This window comes from Bombus bifarius, unplaced genomic scaffold (genome assembly GCF_011952205.1).
Source record: "Bombus bifarius isolate JDL3187 unplaced genomic scaffold, Bbif_JDL3187 scf7180000008422, whole genome shotgun sequence".
In the NCBI taxonomy this organism is placed as follows: Eukaryota; Metazoa; Arthropoda; class Insecta; order Hymenoptera; family Apidae; genus Bombus; species Bombus bifarius.
The window spans coordinates 303,254-317,870 of NW_022884652.1; the positions used below are offsets into that span (position 1 = coordinate 303,254).

The 14,617-nt window shown below is 41.5% G+C and overlaps 1 protein-coding gene across 1 annotated transcript in view; it reads right to left on the minus strand.

The window, feature by feature from the left end:
• The window catches only part of LOC117212973 (transcription factor Sox-19b-like), a 135,408-nt gene that overhangs the window by 36,772 nt on the left and 84,019 nt on the right, over positions 1 to 14,617 (minus strand). The window lies entirely within an intron of this gene.

The window sequence follows — 14,617 nt, forward strand, 5'->3', positions numbered from 1 at the left end:
AAGAAGGTGGGACGATTTCGAGATGGTGGCCGTTGGTATTGCCAAGTCGAATTCGAAAGAACGCTGCTGAGAATAGAAATAAGAAGGTGACTTCTCTCTTCGATACCACTCACCGTGTTCCTCTCCCTCTCTTAGCAACACCAGCCCCACCACCCCCTTGGTTGGCCCGGTAGACCTCGTTCTGGCGGCAGCCCTGTATATAAGTGGCTCTTTCCTCTCTTAGCTGTGTTCCTCTCGCTTCGACTAAAGGGGAGGACATTATACTTCGATCTACGAGGCGGCCCACTCTCCTACAAAATGGTAGCTTATGGCGTTTTGCTCTTTTAAACGGCTGGATAGCGGGGGGTTTCCACGCACTTCACCCCCGGTGCGCACCGGGACGATGTCGATAGGTGAGCCACGAGCAGCGATAGTTCGCGGAAACTCCGGTATTTGGCACGTGTTACGAAGAATGAGCTCGTGGTTTCGAGGGGAAATAGCATTTAGGGTTATTGTTTTCAGAGTCTGTAGCTCTTAGGTGAAATATCAATAGAAAATTACTTGTAGGACAACTTTGCGAATCGAGAATCTGCGACGTGCGATTAATTCTTCCGTGGCTGATATTTCCGTCGCAAGGGAATATTTGGCCCGCGTAATGAAGGGTAGATACGTGCTTTTGCGCGTAAATGGGTAAATTCGGGGTGATTGCTTCGAGAGTGTGTAACTTTTAGGTGAAATGTGGACAGAAAATGACTTGCATCGATACGACATCCTTACCAATGAAACTGTGCGCTTAATTTTGCTTGTTATTACGTCACATATTTTGGGAATACGTATTTGACACGCGATTTCACGTCGAAATGATATGTAGGATGGTTGTTTGTTTCGAGATTTTACATTCAGCTGAGATATAGAAATAAAATTGATTAACACGTTGACTGCCACGACACCCGTATTCGGGTGTCAGCAAAGTTTCTGGTCAGGCCGCGTAACCCATATTCGGGTGTCGCTTATTTGACTACTTGCGAGGGATCGTCGTAGGTATTTGAAAAGATATTCCATAATAATAAAACTGTTGAATTGTTATAAAATAAAAATACGAAAATGATTTATTAAAAAAATTATTTAGAATGTAAAACTTTAAAGCATTCTGTACATAGCTGAGGTTGGTCGGGATAATTTGGACAATAAGTTGTTGTTTTCTTCAAATTCTTTTGTGCCTTTGCTCGGTCCATTCGACGTCTTTTATTCGCATAACATAGTTTGCATGCGCGTCTAATGCTTCTTCCGGAATCGTTTTTCCGGACGGCGATATGCTGACTCCGTCGAACACGAGGATTTTTTGTATTTTCAGACAACCCTAATAATTTTGCAACTAATAATTGTCTAAATATTCTAATATTTATATTTTTCCGTGTTGCAATTTTCTAAACCGTCGAAGCGTTTACAACAGAAATTCCCAGAAGGAATCGAATGCCAAGTTTTCTGTACCATTTGACTCCTTTTCTAATTGTGATGGCATAAGAAAAATCTATACCACACTTTCCTTCATTATATTCAACAACAGCTAGTGGTTTTAATGTTGCGAACAAACGAAACGAAAGATCATTCTTGAGACCACCACTTGAGCGACAAGCGTTACGAAAATATCGATGGGAGCACCTGACGGAGATTTCTTTGAAAACACGCGTGGCAGTCAACGTGTTAACTGACACGATTAATAATTTGCGATATACATTTAATCACTCCATGGTCGCTATTTAGGACAATATTTTTAACAAGCACAAAACGTTCCCAATAAAAGCTGGTCAATTCGAGGATCTCAAACGAGATCCGCGGTGGAGTAACGAATGGGCAGATCGTCCTCGTGACAGGCAGGCACAATCAAGCGATTTCATCGTTTCCACATAGCGGTGAAAAGGTTCCTAACTGACGGCGCGAAGTGGCGTCGATTACAAAAGAATTTATAGACCGTCCGTTTTCTCTATAGACACTCGATTCCGCCATCCCTCGCGTCCATCGATCGCCTCTTGTTTATTCCCAAGTGGCGCGAGAGGGTGAGAAGCGACGAAAAGAGGGGACCAACGTGTTTCGAGACCCCATTCTGCTCGCTAATCTGATAATTTCATCGACACTGGTCATTTTCTGTACGATCGACGTTCGTTCAACTCGATGATCCGAGCGATCTCGTAAACAGAAATTATATTCGATCCGGGAACGAGTTCATCGCGGATTTCGCCGCATTAAACGCGATGAGTCGCGTGACTCAGCCAATGAACAGTTTTGTAGGAGCAACAGCGTGCTCGTTCGACTCTTTTCGCGTGTAAAACATAATTTGCCCGTAATTTCCGTGGAAAATTGTTGCACGGTTCGTTGTTAGGAACAACATTAGCGGTAGCCATTGATTTGTCCGCGCGAGAATATAATTGAGCCCGGTGAACAAGCGAATTTCATTTCTGCTTTTTTCTTCTTTAGAAACGATCGCGTCACGTATAGAAAACGTTCGATAAATTTCTTGGAAAATTGAACTTTCTGATATTCAGCGAATGATTTTACTTGCAAACCGTGTCTGCTTCGAACTAATGTTTCTTTCGTTGGAAGACACAAAATAGAATCCTTTTATGTTTAAACATAGTTCTTCATCGATTTGCAAAATGCTACTAAAGTTATATATTAATATTTAAAGATGCAATAAAATGTTTCAAAGATACTTACTTTTGTATTTCGAAAGAGAGCAATGAACATCCCATTCCCGTTGCATCCCTTTTTGTATAAATAACTTCGATAAACATTTCTCAAATTCAACTCCACTATCCAACACATTACGAATTTCAGACTGACCCAAAAAATCCTACTATTTTCCTACAAAATTAGCGGAAAGTTATTAAGGATTTTTCCGCGACATACTCGCCTTCTAAAACCTTTTAACAAGCATCCTATTACCCGCTCTTAGGATGGAATCAATTGAAAAAATCCTAATATCCTGCTAAACAATCGAGGCAAAATCACGAGGATGAAGAGACTCGTGATTCGCGCCAGTGTTTATCACGAGGAAGATTTATTTCCCCTCTGCGGCGTAGCACGTGCTGACTCCCCGCGCACGGTTCAGGGTCGCGCCGATATTGTTGTACGCGTCGTGGAACATGTAACGTATGAATATCTAATGCACCCCATCCACAATTAAATTCGGACAATATGTTTTGTTTCGAGAGGGGCCACCACCCTCGAGAAACCGGAGGGGTCTCGGCTGTGAATCAGGGACCTTTCCCTTCGGGATCCACCATCGTTGAATAACGCCCCAAGTGTAAATCTCACGCTGTACACGCCGATACGACGAGAGGCGATAATAACTTTCGGGCAAATCGCGCCAGACCGCAGCCTCTCCAAATTGTCCGCGCTCCACTGAAATTTAACTTGTCGACGGATGATCGTTCGTGATCATTGCAGAGGATGGATCTTATTAATGGTACGGTTGAGTATGGTTAGAGGACGTAATTTAATCAGGATAAGGATTCTAGATGAGAAAGTGTTCGATGGAAATTGATAAAAATCGACGTGATTTCGTTGTCTTAAGGTCGACGAACAACTTTGAAAATAGATATACAGGGTGGTTGGTAACTGGTGGTACAAACGGGAAGGGGGTGATTCTACGCGAAAAAAGAAGTCGAAGATATAGAATAATAATTTTTCGTTTGAGGCTTTGTTTTCGAGAAAATCGACTTTGAATTTTCGCTCGGTACGCGTGCGATCCGTCATAACGGATCTCACTGTAGATCGTTGTCTCGATGGAAAAATTAAAAAAAAAATAAAAAAAAATTTTTATTCTATATTTTCGACTTCTTTTTTCGCGTAGAATAACCCCCTTTCCGCTTGTGCCACCAGTTATCAACCACCCTGTTTATGTGAAATTTGCGGGAGATGAATTTGTATATTATATTGTACATAACGAACGTATATTAGAAATATACTATAATTATTAGGTTGTGCGAAAAGTGTCTTTTGTTTTATAGACACGTCTTTCACAACGACGCATCATTATACAAACATGAAACCTAATCTGTCGAACGTTCTAATCTTTATTTTGATAGAACAACATGGATCATACGTAATTCGATAAAATAATATAAGACGAAAAATATTGTGCACCCATTATTTCCTTATAAAATGAAAGAAACTTTTCGGACGACATAATAAATTATAGACAGATTCTATGTTATTATATGTGTAAATAGATAGATTTTTCTTAATGGAGAGAAGAGATCGTTGACGAAGATTGAATAAGAGAACGTATTTTCCTCGCTTTAAGATTGATGAATGATTTTGGATATATCTAATTTAGAATATTGTAGAAAGTAAATTTAGACCTATAGGTAGGATGGCATAAAAATTATTCAATAAATACACGTTAAACGAACCGTAGTTATTAAATATGGAAGAACCGTTAGATACACGTTTCACACTATAAGCCACAGAAAGTTACGATCGATGTCAAACCTGTTACAAATCGCAACCTGTCTACTCCGAGCAAACATATCAATTATCCCCTATTATTCCCACTTAGAACGCGTCAGTTTCCTTAAAACTAGACCCAGAAATACCAAGAATACCATAGCTTATCTGTATCTCGTTTACTCGAGTAAAACTTTCTCTTCTTCCTACAATGTCAACTCCATTTATTAAGAACGGAGACAAGAATATTCAACAATACAACTGCCAAGCATCCTTTACTTCGAACATGGAATAGCAATAGACCACCAGCCAAAATACCTCCAACATCTTTGAGCCACCAATCGTGTCCAGGCCGAGGATCATGGAGCGTGTTGCTCGAAAGTTCCATCAATTGTCGAAACGGTCCGTAGGTGGGAACAACTGTCACATTGTCTCGAGCGAATCCTGCAGTTTTGCGGTGATAAGTCGGATTGTAAACGACAGCCTACTGCGAGGACAAAAGACGGCCACCAGTCCTTGCAGCATGCACGGCTCCGATCCCTTGTGTCATCTTTTTAAGCAGAACTGGTCGTTGGAGAAAGAGGCAATGTTTAACGAAAACGAGAGAAATTTCATTAGGGAACCTTCGCACATCGAGGTTAAAAAGATGAAACGGACTGCTAGGCCTGCCTAACCGGAAGTAACTACCCGCGGAACGAGATTCCAGCTTTGGTTTCGTCGCCGACTGACCTTAGGATCGGCGCAGATACTGAGAAGTTGGCCTTGCCTTTTACGGTATTGTTTTTCTCTTTGGCAGAACAGCAGGTGACGTGAGAGATAAGCACAATGGTGACAATAGATGGCCGCTGCTGAAACTTAGCTCGTCCAAAAGGCAACGGTGAATTGTCGACGCGCAGCGTGCCGTCCTTTTTGCCGTATTACTCGCCTGGTGGCTTGCTTGTTTCCTCCTTTTGCTCCTTTCCGACAAATGAATAACTTGCCTCTGACGATTTAATAAAAATGTGCCGCTTCTCTGCCTTTTACAGACAGCACGGTAGGAAGAAGAGAATGATGTTCGAGGTTTGAGGAATCTTGTCGTTTGAGAATTGGGATGAAAATATTGGTTTAATGGGATAGTGGAAGAATGGAGGTTAATGTTTAAGGATTATGGCTTTGGCTACTGTGTGATGCTTGAGATTCTTACACTTTCTTTCCTTTTAGGGATACTAAATTTTACTAATTACACGATTTAATGTGATGATCCAGTGGAAAGCTTGGACTAACGAGTTTGATTTTCGAGCCATCCAAGACTAGAACTACCGACAAATAAATCATAAGTAAAGCTTGCATCGATACGGCCAGAATGAAAAATAACGTCATTATCCGTACATTTTACAAAAATATCATTTGAGTTTCCAAAACTGAACAGATATTTCTATAAATCCATGAAATTCTTAAGGAAAATTATAAGAGTTCCGCTCTTAAGTTTCAAGTAACCTCATCCTGGGACGTGACTAAAGTCTGAATAATGAAACCTTCGTCAGTTTCACTGCACGTCGTTCAGGATCGTCTCCAGCTACGGGCCTCGGACATTGACGTAATGTAACACGAAAGTCCGAACATCCGCGTCGTATTGTTCGTCGAAAATCACTCGATTGTCCCTTCAAAGGCGATTGTGTGGCCCGGTTCGTTCGTGGCCTACAGGTGTTCCAGGGATCATGGCCCGCTTCAAATAATTAATAACAGTCAAGCGACAAATCCCGGAAGCGGTGGCATGTATGCATTAAGCTGGAACAAAGGCGAACAGGAGGGCTAATGACCGGCTAATGCTTGCGCTTAAACCCTTTAAAAGCGTCCGACGGTAGCCCTGGATCCGTTGGGATCGTTCTGTCACCTACTTACATGCGAATTTGCACCTACAAAAGGTTCTATCCGCTTCCCGGTAGTCAAGGGACGGAGGTTCGCGTGTTTTTCTTCGCCATTATATCGGACAAGAGGAGTCGTTAAAGCGACTCGATCAACCGGAAGAGAAGCTGTCGCCATTCTTCGCAGTCTGTTCGATTAATTCCGCATAATGGTTGCTGGTTTCCCAACGAACGAGCATCGGTTCGTTTTTGGTTCTTTTTCTCTTTTTTTTCGCGACAGAATTGAAAATGGGTGGATGACAGGGATGATACCCTGTCTTTTCAGAGTTTAGAAGTACGTTGTTATGTTTAGGTAAAATGTTGAATGTTGAATTGGTAAGAGAGATTTAGCTGGCCGGTTTGGAGTATTGAAAAGAATTCGAAGGGTTATGAGAATATTCCGTGGTTTCGGTGAACGAGATCGTTGTTTACCGAGACCATTGCGGATTCAATGTATATTTTTGCTTCTGTTTATTGTCCGATTACTTTGTGTTCGATACAATGGTTGCTACAGTGTGGTCTCATCCGTTCCCAATGAAAACGCACGGGTATAGTTTGCTTAGTCTGATGGATTATGTATCAAAGACGTTTACTTAAAGGTTTCTGTGATCTACGCAGAGAATACTGTGCAGATTATTTCAATCCTACATTACATGTTGAAGTTGAAATACCGATCTTCAAGAACCTATAGGTTTGCAAAGATTCACGCACTCTTTTAATTCAGTCCAACAAGCCAATAACGCATTACCACTTCCATTTATCAGAGAGTCAAATGAAAATCTGATTTTTAACGGGTTAACGAGCACAGCCTGGCTCTAAGCAAGGATCTTTCCCCTTATCGGTTCCATTTTCCTCGATGTCGCGTTTCGACGAGCTTGGTGAAAGCAGGAGGCGGTCGAGGAAGAGGTTGCCGAGGGGCGGGAAGACGAAGAAAGAAGAGAGAGAGGGAGGCAAGTTCACCTATTTTCGCGGCACGGTGCGCGAAGAAAAGGGCCGTGCTTGCATCCGCGAGAAACACAATGCAGCGGCGAATAAACCAGACGAATGGCGGCGACGACGACGACAACCACGCCAACAATGAGGAAAAAAATCTTCGACTCTCCCGCCCCTGGAGCCGCGCACCAGCCAGCGTAGCCTCTCTTCTTCCTCGTCGTCGGCCGCACTCTTTCGTGATACGTGGAATTGATGGATGAGAATACGACGACACGAATACAGAATACACCGCCGGTTGGTATTCCCAGCGCGGAATACACGACGGCTCTCAAGCTTTTAGCCCAGGCAAATAAATCGCGGGTTGCACGGAGGCGACGTTCGTGGATAAATTCTCGTCTCTCTTCTCTTCGATTCTTCCACCATCCCTTCCTTATAACCTCCTTTCTCGCTCTCTCTTTTCACGTTGTCGTCGGGCTTCCTTTCTTTCGACCCCCTTCGCGCCCACCTCCACGAGTTGTGACACCTTACGGCGCTGACGTGTGCTGCCTACTCGAGAAGAATTCCACATTTGTGTATGCCGCGCTATACGGCATCCATCCAGTTCCCAGTCCATCGAATTTTCGGTCGAAAAACCTCACTGTGTTCGCTGAAATACACTTGTACCGTTGTATCGAATGGTTAGTTGGAGCAGGTCGAAATGTAAAATCTGACAAAAGAAATGCTTCACCGGAAAATAAGGGTACTGCGGTGGCCGAAAGGAAGATTACAAAATAAGAAATATAAGAAGATATCTTCATTGTACGAAGTAGATGATTATTTTAATAGGAGTAACGAATACATATAATACGTATATACCATAGAATAAATACGAGTATAGTAAACAATATTTAATACAAAATTCGTAAAATCCATAGTGTGTCAATTTGTAACTTTCTCTTATCGCTGTATGTGAAAATACTTCTTTGCGGTTGCTCTCCATGCTTTCGAACTGATTGTCAAACAACCGAGGAGAAAAGATACAACTTCCTCAAATAATAGCACTCTATGCGTCGTTAGTTCTGAAAGATAGGGAAATTCACATCTGTTCGTGTGCAGATGTATCGTCGAAAGGCGAACACGCGCGAACCAAGAAAGAAATCCCGGATAAGCCGAATTCGGAACTCGTGGGATGGCTTCTCTTCGTCGGTCACTCGGCTACGTAATACGTAAAACGTCGGTCGTGGTGTGTCCGTCCTTTTCGTGCGGCTACAGACTTTCAACGATCCGGATTTTCGAGCGAAATTAAGCTCGTATCCGACAAGATCCGCTTACGATATTATCGAATCGTCGCGGCTATTTCTAACCACCTTTTCGTTCTGGTTTCTCGCGGCTCCTTGCTCCTGTTCGCGTATTCTTTGTCCAATTGCTAGAGTTGAAGAGGATATCTCTCGAGAATCGTGATAATGCTCATTTTGCGACAAGATGGAAATGACAGAAAGATCCAAGCGCGAATTTCTTTTGTATTCGAATATAGCGACCGATATTCCTTGAAACGATCTGAGAGATTTAAGTTTTATAGAAAAATTAGATACAGTACGACGATGGTGTTTTATCAAGGTAAATTTAAGCGATGCTGATCTCGTAGAGATTTAAACGGATGAAATTATAATTTGCTTAAGAAATGATGCAACAGACGTACAGGAATGTAACTGTAATTACAGTCCAACATATTATAACCATTTATAATTGTCTTTTATTGTAACGTAATTATATTTCGGATCCCCCTGTTCCACTCGATCGATCATAGATTGACGAAGTATTGTATCTTCATTGTGTGATGTATATTTATATGTATACATGTTGATTATGGTCTTCGTAAGAATAAGAAACAATATCTTCAAGCCAGTGAATATTAAAAATGACCATTTTCAACACTCTTCTTACTGTCGATAAATGAAAACTTCATTTTCTTTGCTCGAATAACGTTCTAAATACTTTAACCAGCCAATCTTCCACATTCTCATTAATCTATGCGGATTCGCAAAAATTCCAGCAATCAAGCAGATCCCACGAGATTGCTGAACGATCGGTGGAACAGGACGATCTTGCTAAAACATGCTCTGAAAATCTGCTGCAACGAATCAGTTGCGTTTCACCGGGAAACGCTAAAAATAAATACAACGAGAGTGGTTGCGCTCCGAATTGAAAATGCCAATTTTTTTCCACGCACAATGCCGATTCCGAAAATATCCAAGCCCAGTACACTATATCTCTCCCTCCCTTCCTCTTATTTCGCCTCTACGGCGAAGCGAACGAAAATGCAAATGGCAGGCAGCAAACGGTGTTTCGGACCCAGGCTGCTTCTCCGCGCGTTTCCCCGGCCTATCCTAGTCGATGCGACGCCGAACGCGGAAAACCGTAGAACGCGAACCGGTGCACGACAACAAAACGTCCCGGCGGCGCTTTCACCGCGTTTACCGTCCACGTACATCTCCTATTTTTTTCCCCTGCATCGGAGGAAAATCCGATTCAGAGGGTGCTTCTGTATTTCTATCCCACCTATGTAACGTCTCTCTGTATTCTATACACGCGTACGCGCCTATACACACGTAGACACGCACATAAACACAGCTACGTATACGTGGTGCGTCGTACGCGTGTGTGTTTGAACGTGAGTGCAAGACGCATTTACATATACACCATGCTATGTACATGTGGTGCGTTGTATGCGTGTGTTTGAACGTGTGCGCAGTACAACGCATTTACGTATATACTGTACCACGTATACGTGTGTGTTGCACGACGCATCTCGGGACATCTCATTACGCCCGAAGAAAGGAAGTCGAAGCCACCGAGAGATCCGCATCGCGGCGCTCTACGCTCTGAAGGATCTTCTCTACTGTCATTTAGTCCCGGCACAATGAACAGGCCGTCTGCTATCCGATTGTTTGGCTACATTTTTTCCCACAAAAGAGGAAGCGGCGAGGGTTGTGCACGAGCGAGAAAGAAGGGCGGGGTGAGAGTCAAACCGAGTCAGTCGATCGCCAATTGACTGACGTTATCGGCCCATCTTCCAGATTAGGAAGATCGCTTAGGAGAAGGAACGTTCTATACGGGCATAGTACATTCTGATCCATTATTCTTTCGGAATAGGGATATGTATTGGTTCTTCTAGTAATTCGAAGCTATGGGGAGGCTGGTTGAAGGAGAGTCCTGGTAAGAAGTTTTTCGTGAAGTGTTCCGAAGAGAGGGTAGATTGAGAGAGGTTCTTGTGGTAGTTGGGATGAAATGGAGATTGGTTTTTGAGAGCTATTTCGGTTTGAACGTGAGTAGCTTGGTAAAAGAGGGTGGTTATTGTATCGCGTAATAATTGCTATATCTTTCTGTCCAGTTATACTTTATACTATATTCTATATTTGTTATATTTATATCATAAACTCTGCCCGCATTAGTTAAAATGTCTAGTACTTTTTCATATGTTTTAAGATATGTTAAAATATCTGAAGTTCCTCGTACTCTTCCATCTTTTACGTAAAATTGTAAACGAGGAAAAGCAAAGATGGCACAAATAAAGTAACATTTCAGTTTCTTCAGTTTCAATGATAGCTACAATGATAGATAGGATATTTTAACTTTAAAAAAGGACAAAATCTTGGCCCGCCGATTCCATCGCAGAGAAATACCATTCGCGCTTAATTTACCCTCGAGAATAACGTTCGAAACGACGTATCACGAATCGACCGAGCTCACATCCGCGGAAGTAACGGGATTACGATCGAAAAACTTTGAATGTTAACCCCGGGAGCGGATGGCTACCGATTAAACCGCGAGGAAAAGAAGAGAAAAAAGAAGGTCGGGACAGAGAGAAAGCGAGACGTGCTCGGTAAAGTTTTGCGCGGAGAACGGTGGGCGTCGAGCCGATCTGCAACAATGGGCTCGCGATCGGATTATCCGGCGCGTACATACGTTTCGCGCGTACGTGTAACTTTAAATCGTGGGACGGGAGCATAAGCAGGAGCACGGTCGCTCGACTCGCCACAAAGGGTAGGTTATATTCTCGTAGATCTCTTATCTGCTTCGATCCTTGCGGAAAAGCGTGCAACGACCCGGTAAAGTCTTCTCTTTTGCAGCGGCTCTTTGTGGCTCCCCGCTTCGACCCCTGCGTCGATCTTTTTTCTCTTCCTCCTATTTTTTCGCTTTTCTAATCTTATTTGCTGGGAGGATCGGTCGACTCGTTCGCTCGTGGGATTGCTAATTTTACTCGTCGCATGGGTCGATTTGAAGTTGCGTGTACTTTACAAGGCCGATATAGCGAGATCGTAAATTAACGTTAGAGATATCAAAGTTTCCTTTCTTCTTGTGATAAGGTAAATATAGAAAAGATTGTCGGTATTTCATTCTTTCGATATTTTAAAATGTTTTGTAATCTTTGACTGTCTCTACTATTATAATAATCAGAGACTCGTACTTTTTTCGTGTATTGCTAACTTTCGTTATATATCAGGTGAATTATTTTCAATATAAATTATGATCGATCGATAAATATCGAAAATTTAATTCAACGATTTAATCATTTCTTTTTAGTCTGTTGTAACTTTATATAAATATAATATTAGGTCGTCCGAAAAGTTTCTTTCGTTTTACAAGGAAATAATGGATGCACAACATTTTCTGTTTTACATTATTTTATCGAATTTCGTACGATCCATTTTGTTTTATCAAGATAAAGATCACAACGTCCGATAGATTAGGTTTCATGTTTGTATAAACATGCGTTGTTAGACACTTTTCGGACATAATACATAACTAATTCATATAATTTTATATAACTAATATAAATACCAATGCCTGAGAGAACTGAAAAACATTTTCGTTTCTGCAATCTCTTAACGTTTCTGTGGAACATAGAAATACCTCTGCTCCATCGAGAGGTTAATAATCGACTCGGTCGACTGAATGGCGTTGGTTCCCGCCAAAAACGTGAAGGAAGTTTAAAGGCGCCCAGCGGTCTGACCGATGGCATCCGGAATGCACGTGGACTTGGATTTTCAGGCCATTAGGCTGTTTCTACCCATAGACTGGTTTCGTTCAACCAACAACTCTCAATGAAACCTGACGCCTTCTATGCTCTCTTTGTTGCTCGGACGAAAACGCGTGGAAAACATGTGGCTCAGGGATGTTCGAGAAAGAAAGGACGAGAAGAAGGTGAGACTACGCACACAGGTAGTTCAGAGAAATTGAACAGAGTGAAAGGGCGATTCGTGTCACGTCGAGAGGGCAGGTGTCAGCCCATGAAACGGCGCCCTCGCATGGAAACCACGCCCGAACGCGTTCCAACGATTAATTCTTGGTGTTTCAGGTTTGATTTTGAAAAAAACTCGCTCGATATGGAATTCTTAGACACCGTCATAGGTTTCGTTGGAACCTTTTAGAACGAAAGAACGTGGTATATTTGAACGTATCGAGGGATATATAGTTCTCAGTTGCGAATGTCTTAACTGTAAATTTTTGTATAATTCTTTTTGTTTATTTCCAGTCTCCATATTCAAATCCAAACGTTGAAATATTCTGCATAATTTCTATATTTATAGTGCCTTGAAATGTACCAAATGTCTTTAAATGCTACTTTAAAGAAACACGTTAGATTCAGCTAGAATCAAACATACGATAATTACCTATTATACCTTCAAAATTCCTCCAAATAAAAAAAAAAAAAAGAACACTTTATAGAAACAGAATACATAAATCGTGATTTCTCGCTGAAATTCTCATCATATGAAATAGAAATCAAATTTTTCACCATTAATTAATTTCCACCGAAACCATCAAACACCTTCAAACTCCTAAATACTGCAAGAATCCCAGAAACTTTCGATCAATCACGATCAATGACTGACGCTTGAAAAGTCAAAGAATCATCCATACTGCTTCTCGTTCGACGGCACCCTTCGATATACATCGACTCAGTCAACATCTTAAACATTCTCACGCGACATCGAACACTCGCATCCATCGAAACCGACCTGTGACTTTATTCCTAGCAAATTTCTCGACATGGTTCGTCGACAATAGAGCAGACTTTTCCGAAATCGAAAAAGTGGTGAAGGAGGAGGAAAGAGACACAGAGGGTGCAGACGCTAGAGGAGGAAAACGTGGAATAGTAGAGGGAGTGACAATGCCAGTAGCAGCAGGTAACAATGCTTAAGCTGGCTTCCTACAATAAATGCTGCAAAGGGGCCGCCCTCTGTATCCTCTCGTTCATCCGCGCTTTTGTACACCGGCTTCGGGATCTCTCGTCTCACCGGCAATGGGATTTATTAACAGCACGACGAATTTATTGTTGCCCTGTTAGACGAAACTAAATCTCCGTCCTTGCCCCATTCGTGCGCGGCCAAGGCGATTGCCGGAGCTTCGTCCTCCTTCTTCGTTCCCCGTTTTTATCGCCCCCGTTGCCTCGTTGTTAACCGAATGGGGAACACCTTCCTCCTTTCGTCACCCTCTTTGTCCGGTAAACCGGATTTTAATTGCGTGAACGTGGACTCGATCTGTTTGTGGATAAATGTAGAACAGGTGTAACGTACATTGTATATAACGTATATCGAGCATTGGTCTATGGATAGGGGTTGTTGAAAGAGAAGTTGGAGTTTCTTTATAGTTACGGGATATATGTATGAGTTTTCGTGAATAGAATTACGAAAATACCTAGATAGAGATTTGTTTTATTCTTTCAATGACAGGTACTTTACTTTTCATATTTTGTATATTATATGCATTCTGTGTACTTTTACCGAAATTGACTAATTTAATTAAATTTAGTATACGAACGTTCCCTATTTATATGTTTGCTACTGTAAGTAATTGTAATAATTTTAAAAGGATATTATCTATATAAGTATTAGTTATAAGTAGCAAAAGTATTAGCATCAATCTTGATCAAGCTAAGCGAAATATTGGCTATATTTCTTCTGATAAGATAGGATAGAAAGATTTTAGCGAAAGTATCGATTAACTGTGAAAACGTCTAGTATTCCTAGTAAAGATATTCAATTATTAAAAAATACATAAACATGCTACGATACATAAGTACAAGCATAATATCGTACGCCTAACGAATCTATATGTAAATCTGCTAGTAAAATTCTACATGCGTAATCTTGATTCGTGTTCTATAATTTCACGTTCACATATATACCTTTCCCAAATCAGAAAAAGATATAATATGCTTCTACTAATAACTACATTGCCTATCAACTATATCTATAATTCTACATCTACCGGGTTCATAGAATTATTCGCAACACGTAACCAAACTATTTTATCGAACAACATCCATAAAATGTCAAACGCTACCAGTAGATTTTATTTCCGCAACACGTCGCTTTTCCAACCTCGAC